The 8890-nt window shown below is 32.7% G+C and overlaps 1 protein-coding gene across 5 annotated transcripts in view; it reads right to left on the bottom strand.

The window, feature by feature from the left end:
* Positions 1-999: 999 nt before the first annotated feature.
* CPSF6 (cleavage and polyadenylation specific factor 6) overlaps positions 1000-8890 on the bottom strand; it is a 49695-nt gene continuing 41804 nt past the window's right edge. For all 5 annotated transcript variants that reach the window (XM_024198216.2, XM_024198215.2, XM_024198217.2 and 2 more), the window contains one exon: positions 1000-4236. The gene's annotated coding sequence lies outside the window, so the exon portion shown is untranslated. The remainder of the gene's footprint in view (positions 4237-8890) is intronic.

The following is an 8890-nucleotide window of genomic DNA, read 5'->3' as shown; positions in this document are numbered from 1 at the left end:
CTACCTGCCAGTTAGCACCTGTAACAAAACTAGTTATGTTTCAAAAGATGGTTAGATGGATCTACACCAGAACACAATATCCACATTTAATAACTGGGGGTAAGGAAAGGACTCAAACCTCCAAATCTCAACAGGCCTCAAAGGTTCACAACCTAGAGGGGCCCTTTATCATGTCTGATCTAACACAGGAAAAATCCTGAGAGAACATATGACCATGGATATTTCCATGAAAAAACAACCTTCGCTTTCGTTCAGCCTCTAATAACCTAAATTGTAGGAGACTACCAGAGGTTCTGAATAATGCACATTCAGTCTTGCCTTGTATGCTACAATCATTTCACTACACTAAAGACATACAATATCATCCACTACCTGAATAATTTTGATCCTAAAAATTAATGCTGCTTCTTTCCAAAGTCAAAAGACATGTATTATAAGGAATGCTGCCTGCTACAGGAAATCTGTATATCTGATCACTACTTTTCTTCTATGAGAATATGAAGTTTTTATTTCTGAAGTTCAATGCAAAGGAATTTAGGGTCTTAAGTCTTTCAAGTGTAAATGAAATATTAAACATACATTTTTTATATAATGCTATATGACACAGTGTACCTTAACTAGCATAAAGCCAGGGTTTTAAGGCCATAACCTAGTTTACACAAAACACACTGATAAACAGTTTATGCAAGGGGCATAAGATTCCATAAATAAAATTAGTAAAAAAAAAAAAGTCAGTAAATTGTACACTGACAGAAGGAAAGGAAAAAAGAAATAAGCTATTTCTAAAAAGAATAATGCCATGTATTTTTACTAGAAACACAAATGACAAATATATACAACATTTAAATCTGCAATTAACCACATGCAGCTAGGGAAAACATTTACAAGGACTTGGGTATGCAACTAAGCATAATCAGATTGAAAAAATACAGTATTAAAAAAATTCACAAACCTCAATACTCTCAACAAAGAAACCAAATCAGAAAATCCACTCATAAATAAGTTAAAGCCTAAATTTAATAAGGTATCTTTTGTCTTACACATACAAATGCAATAGCCATTTGAGAGCCGAATTGTATGTAATTTTTAAACAAAATTTGACAAATGCCTGTCTTGTGTAATACAATCTGAATGTAGGTTGTTGGCACATTAAAGAACAGAGAGGGAACGAGAGCAAAAGGTGCATGTTTCCCCAATATATTCCACTGTTTTTCGGTCTGTAAAAACACCTTTTTAGAAAGCCGACTAACTTTCTTAGCTAACCTGACTGTAAAAGTAATCTTATTTTTGTTGCTTTAAAAAAAATTCATTATTTCAGGTAACCATTTAATCCTTTGGACAAGAGCCATATCATGTTAACTTAAAATGTTACTTATGAATGCCCACGTACAAAATATCATGTACTTCCCAACAGACTATTTTGTCCTTTCACAAACAGAAGCAGGTTAAATACAATTGGATACCAAAGAACACTTCAAGAGAAATTAACGCATCATGCAGGTGCAGCATCACCTGCTGGTAAACTACGAAACTGACATCTCCTGAGAGGGCACAGAAAATTTTCAGTACTGCTTAATAAACTGAAGCATGATACAAATTCCACTGCAGATCTAATTACACACATGAAACGTATAATGGGACATATTCCTTTTTGGTGTCTGCAAGGGTTTTTGGATTATTTTTATACACACATGATCTTTTCACTTTAAACCAGAACAGATTTGACAAAAGTAAACCCACAATGAAGAGATAATCCATCTAGTCACAAGATACACCAGATCGCTATCTAACCACTCAAACTATATACATATTGAGACTAGGTAGAAATTAGGGGCCTCATATATTAGGACCTCACCAACAAGCCAGACAGATTTCTATTAAAAGTTTAACTCTTATGTTGGATATTTGGTGCCTCCATTGCCAGCAATAGAAGTCTCTACAGAAGGATAAGGAAGGGAAAGAAATGATACCCAATGTGGAAAGGGTAACAGTATCATTCATCAATTTCAAATAACTAAATGGAACAAAATCTTGGTTCCTGCTTAAATTTTTTTAATTTTAGTCATGAAATTAAAAAATACTTCTTTTCTGGGTTTAAGCTTTCTAGCCATGTGGACACATTACTTACCTGCTGACCCTTCGGTATTAGCTATTTCCCATGTAATAGGCATATGCAGGTTCTCTCTTCCCTTAAACTTATTACAAGTAACAGAAAATAAACAATGTTTGTTAAGAAAGCTATGAAGTTACATCAGAACTAGTTAAAACCAACACCTATTCACAAAAACAGGAAAAAAGTCATGTGACTTGTTTGATACAATGTTTAGTATACAAAGTTTTAAAAGTCAGTTTTCATTTTTAAACAGGGTTAAACATCTGAAAGTCAAAAGCAAGAACACCAATAATCCCATGCATGAGGACCTGAGGTACAGAATTTAAGAAATAAAAATGTGCAGAGGCATGTGGGCAAGTCCAATATTATCAGCCTATCTGCAGAAAATCTAGCGTGATGGTAGATGACAAAAATTAAATTAAGAGTCTCAGTATTATATAGAACGCTTCTGCAGTTGCACAGGATATAGGCCCCAGTTCAATAAAGCACATAAGCATGTGTTTTCCTGAATAGGGCCTTAATATTTAACATAAAATTAAGTTATAAAACAAACCAATGATTTGTTTTAAAGATTACCTTTTGAAGCCACTGAGGTCTTGAAACTTAGCTTAAAACATTAAAACATGCTCTGCAAGCTATCTGTATAAGAAGTGAAAACTTCTCAGACTAATCTATTAAAGTGACTCAAAATATATTTTAAGAATGAACATCCACACCAGTCTGCAAAAGCAAATTGTAAATTTGCCAAGTGTTATACATACTTCCTATTATTCTAATTTTTATCCTTCATAAAATTTAGAACAAATTCTAGTCATTTGAAATTTACTTTCATTCTTTAGTTCATACTCTGATATTAAAATGTTTGAATTCCAACTTCCAATAAATTGTTTTTAGACAAGTTTGCAAAACCTCATGACTAAATCTATTTCACTTTTTGTTAAGGCAATAAAGTATTCCCCACCAGTGCACAAGGAATGTACAAGCATACCATCCCCCTTTTACACAGATGTGTGGATAAACCCCAGTTTTAAGGAAATACCAAGCCCACTGGAATCCATATTATCTGAAAAAGTGGAAACATCATGACTGGTTTCATCGGTCACATTTTTCTAATATACAGCTATGTACAGACTGCCTATGGCCTTGGAAAAACCTAAACAAACACAAGCATTATTAACATAAAACCGTAAACAACTGCAGCTGTATTTCAAAAAGGCCAGCATTTTCCCAACATTAAGAGTTTAAATGAAAATAATGTAAACTGTAGTGTCTTAGTCCAGCTGCATGTTGTAGGAGACAGTTTTCAGTTTACTAAAATCATCAACCTAGGATTTCCTCTCCCCAAAACAATGACAGACTATGTGGATCACAGAATGTCAATCAAACTGCAGTTTTTACAATTTTACATGCCTTTCAGCAAATTCACAGGCCATCTATGTAAAAATTGCTGGAAAAGCAAATTATTAAAGCCTTTGTGTAATCACCTATTTGTATATCAAAATCAAGTGTGAAAGAGTGGCATTAGTATTTTTAAGTCACTGAACGCAAGATTAGGTTGATGCATATGCAAAAACTCTATTGCAATGCTTTTTTAAAGACAGTATAAATGTTTTCATAGAATCATTATCTTTAAATATTGCTGAACACAAGACTTTCCCTGAGGTGTAAACATCAAATAACTTGAACAGCTTTACACATCAGCCCCATTAAAGAGTTTATTACAACACTACATCTACTGTAATCAAAGTGGTGCTGTGTACAGACATTATCATATGAACATTTTTAACAAGAACAAACTACTATAAAAACAAGGATTTACTTGACTTTTTTTCCAATTGCTTGCACATTATAGTTGCCAAATGTATATAACCAGTAATAAAGTTGCAAAAGCTATAAGTTTTAAATCACACAGGTTTCCCTCAAATAAAACAGTTAAGCAACATAAAAAAGTAAAAGAGCTACTGGTTACCATGTATGCAGATTTGCTTTATTCAGATCTATTCCTGTTCATTTTATCCATGAATCCTTACAGGCTCAGTTCAATCATAAGAAGCAAACCGCTGGACAAGCATCTTTCCATGAAGAATGTTTCTTGTCTTTGCAAGGTGTTCCTCTTCCTTCAGCTGTAATGTGTCAAAATTTGTGATGTAGATTTTGCTAGTCCCCATAACACACAGAAAAATGTTGGCTTAACTATACATACACAAGTCGTGCACCTACTTCACCATAATGTAATCTAAGACAAATAAAAGATATTGAAGCAGTAGCTACTTGTTTGTCTGAAAATTCTCAAAGTGTAATTGTTCTATAAAATCTATTTTTACTAAATGTTAATAGTTATACAAGAAAGTTGAAAAAATGCAATTTAACAAGTAATATACCAAACCACAAGAAACAAATAGCTACTGTTTCTGTGAACGATGGAAACATTTATATAGAACATTTCCTGAAGTATTCATACTGCAAGAGTCAATAAGAAAAGTACTTGGATGATGATGCTACAACCAGATTTGTTCTTTACATTTTTACCCACCCATTTACAGCAATTCTAAACTGGTTCTTTCACAATTAAATACTGCACTAAATGTTTAATGAAGTGGGTGTTTTACAGATTAGTAATATATTTAACAGTGCACAATATTTTCTGCAATTTATCAGCTTGATGCCAATGTTACAAAATTTGGAAACTAAAATTAATAGGGGCTCCGGATTTAAAAAAAAAGTACTGTCACAAAATTACAAAAACCCACTTTGTTTAAAAAAATACAATACAGATGAGAATTCAGGTTTCCCCACACAAAAACAAAACAAAAACAAAACACCCTACATCCTAGTTAGACTAATTATTTCAGCAACCAATGTATCTAATAAAGGAATCACAACAACTCATTTAAATATAATTGTAGAGCTCACATAATACTTGGATGGTATAATTCCATTCACTGATGCTTTATTTAAATTCCATTACAAAACACAACTAGTTAACTGTACGTTATCAATAGGTCACAATTTCTACATTCAACAACTTCATAAGAATTTAAATCAAGTTGCTTAAAAGAACCAAACACATTACCCGGTCATTTTAAAAAAATCAGACATTTAGAGAAGCAATTTCATGAACACACACCAATGCACAGCTGTCATAAGGATTCTTGTACTACTAAAATGGTTTAAGATAATTAGGAAGCAAACTTGTATTGTATGGATGATAGATAATTAGTTGTCCTTCCTTCCCCCACAATGACTGGTAATGTTTGATTTAAAAAAAAAAAAATAAACAGAAGAGTATATTACCTATATACTACAGTCTGCATACAGCAGAATCACTAAAATTTGAACTAGTGCCTGGAAGACCTTTTCAAATTCATGAAGTTTGCTATCAAGTGACAAATGTATTGACTAGTGACTTCCTTTGGGGATTCTCTCCTCCAAAAGAGACCAGATCCCCACAGCTGCTTTTAAAACTCGATTTTTCAATAGCAAAGTAGTACTAAAGTGTCACCTGCATGCAAAACAAACATTTGCAATTGAAAGCCAAGTTATTAATGCAAACATGGGATCTCAATGTTTCAGAGGAGCAAATAAATAAATGACAGCTGCGAGACTGCATGTCAGAATTTGCTGCTCTTGCAATACAGTGCTGTGCAGAAATAGTGGATCTTTCAGCACTGCTACAGTGACAGTTAACAGATCCAAAAGCATCCATTTGATTTACAATACCAGCATAAAAAGTTTGAGTCCAACGGGAGAGTTTGCTATATTTTCTAGAGTTCATAAAGAATCACAGGTACTTTTGAAGAACCTGTACGGGATCACCACTTTTTAATTTAGGGCACTATGCAGATTTTAAGAGACTGGCAAGATTATACTGAAGCTAAATTATAAATTACAAAACATAAAACACTAAAATTCCCCAAACTGGTATAAATTCTCATTAAAAAAAAAAAAAACCTGTCAACATATTCTGGCTAATTTGCCAACTTAGATTTAATGCTTCCTATAGTAGGAAATAAATCTGTATGCATTAACGTTTTCAACATTCTACTTTGTAGAAAACTGAAGTACAAAACAGCTTATAAAAAGGATAAAATGCAAAAGGTTACATACTGAAATTTTTTTTTTAGTCAACGCCTTTTGGCAATACCACTTCTTTCTTTGTCTAAGAACTGCTTATTTCCATACAATAAGGAGTTTTCCAGTGTTCCTGTTAATAAAACTGATTTTTTCCCCCTCACATTTTAAATATCTTACTTGTAGAATAGCCTGCTTTAGGCTAAAACTTTTGGTCTTGGTCTATGTCCCCCACATCACCTAAAAGTAATCTCAAACACTTTGCTCACCTCTTAAGGTATATTTATGTAATGATTTAATTTGCCAGTGTTGGGCATTTTTTTGTTTTTCATATACAGAGTGAGATTATCTTCATTTTCTAATATACTTTTTTTAATGTGGCTCAAGAGGTCTTTTTTTTTTTTTTTTTTTTGGGCTTTTAATTGCAGCTTTAATTTTTTTTTTTAAACCTCTGCATGTCCCATATAAGTATTTTAACAGCTATGAAATGAAAGTCTGACAACTCTCTTCTATTGTTATATTTAATGTGCATATGCCCTTTAAATAAATGCAATACCCTAAACAAACGTATCCATTTCAAGGAACAGTTACAGTCTATCACCGTATATTCACATTTGGGGGCGGAGAGAGAAGAGGTAAAAATACAGATTTATTCCACATACTAATAGTTCCTAACGTGTTCATGTACTGCAATAAAATTCTCCTTTTATCTTATTTTATACACAAACAAAATCATTAATTAACACACAAAGGTCAAATCTTACAAAAATTCAGTTTCAAGGCTGAAATTCATTCCTCAACTCAACCTAGTGTCCATATTATTACATACCTTCCAAAAGTGTGATTATATTTTTCAGTAACACTTATCTGCGACAGGGTGAGCAGAGAACAGTTTCAACCATGACTCTAAATTCATTTGCTCTTCTGTATTTAAGTCAGAAGACTTTGTATGAATTCAGCTCTGTTTATCATTAGTGTAAATGCTACTATTCTTTCACTACTTTCACTACCCTTTTACATATTATGCTTCACCTATTACTACTGTACTTACCTTACACTTTTGTTCTACCTTAATGTACACTTTAAGGTTGACACCAAAACCACCCCTACCCCACAAAAATAACTATTATGAAAGGAAAATATATTCCCAAACTCCAGTTTCATGTCACTTTAAACCTTTTCTATTATCCCAGATTGTCTATTCTTTGAAAATAACTGGTAACTTAGTTCATAAATGTGTTCAGCAGAGAGATTTGCATTTTCTAACCAATTTGCCTAACAAATTAGATTTTTAATGTTGCTGTGTTTTACCTATAATAAAACAGACTACTAAATATATGACATCAATATACTGAAATATATACCCTTTTACAGAATACAGAAAATTTTCATAAGGATTCATTTAAAAAATTAAATGCAATTTCTCTCTTTGAAAAGAAGAAACTAGGTTTTAGTTTACAAATTAAAAAGCTGTTAGGCAAGTATCTTTCACATTCAGGTATGAGGAAGACACAGAAAGGCAGATCAAGCTGCCACAGAGAAACGTAAAAAGGGAAATATGTTGGATTTTTTTTAAACAAACAACTTAGTTCTCAAACCACAGTAAGCAAAAGGATAAAACCTAACCCAATTTATTCATTCATTGGACAATACTGTATCCAGCCAATCCTTTGACAGTTTTCAAATGTAAAGCAGCCACCTTAAAGATACATTTCTTGTGGAACTGCTTCACAGTGCAAATTTCAGTCATAGATATTGACTGTACAACTTAGGGAAAAAGAGAGAATGCAAGGTGTAGGGAAGATGGAAATATAATGAATCCCAGGCCCATTAGTAGGCAACATAAGATTGGCAGGAAAATTACAGTAATGTGTGCAGACAAAAAAGATATCAGATGCCAATAGGATTAAGAAACGGTATACAATTATACATTTGAAAAGAGTTAAAAGGCAAGATATTAGAAAAAAAAAAAAAAAAAAAAAAAAAAAAAACATGGATTTTATCAGAGCACCCCCGAAGGAGATGATGAAAGTGCAGAAATTGTTCAAAGGCTCTGTAAAACTTTTAAATGATAGACTATCTGCTCCCATAAAGCATTGAGGCAGTTGCAAATAATACAAAATAAATTTTATACAGCAAAAAAGGAAGAGCATACCACTGAGGTACAGCTTCTCTTTTACACTGTCTCCTCCAGAATGAGTTTCATGAATTCAACCAAATGTACAGAAAGCATGATACCTCTTATGAGGAATGCTAGCTCTACAAAAAATGGCCTATTAATTTGACAGAAGTAAAGAGTTTTCATAGTACAACGAAAGAGAAAGACATAATATTGCACATTCTATAGCTGTTGCCATCTTTTTCAGTTTCCAAATTAACATCATGTTTCCCCAAGTACAATATTTTTTAAAATCAGAGACTAGGTGTATCTGAGAAAAATGGTAGCAATATCTCCAAAATTAACTATCACTGAAACAATGCCAAATTGCTTAGTACAGTTAGGCATTGAACAGTACTACTGTATTGTTTATTTGAGATACGCTAATAGTTACTCGTTTTAATAATAAAACTATCTGCAAAATAAACATTTTTCCATTAATTGCAAGTTCTCAAAAAACAGGCTCATTTATCTGACATTTAACAAGTGAAGTGCTTGTCAGTCTTATGAGCATTCAACTTTATTTTCCATGGAAAACAGGAATCTAC

Source organism: Terrapene carolina, unplaced genomic scaffold, assembly GCF_002925995.2.
Source record: "Terrapene carolina triunguis isolate 2854851 unplaced genomic scaffold, T_m_triunguis-2.0 Scaffold68, whole genome shotgun sequence".
NCBI classification, from domain to species: Eukaryota; Metazoa; Chordata; order Testudines; family Emydidae; genus Terrapene; species Terrapene triunguis.
This window is presented reverse-complemented; position numbering and strand designations above follow the sequence as displayed.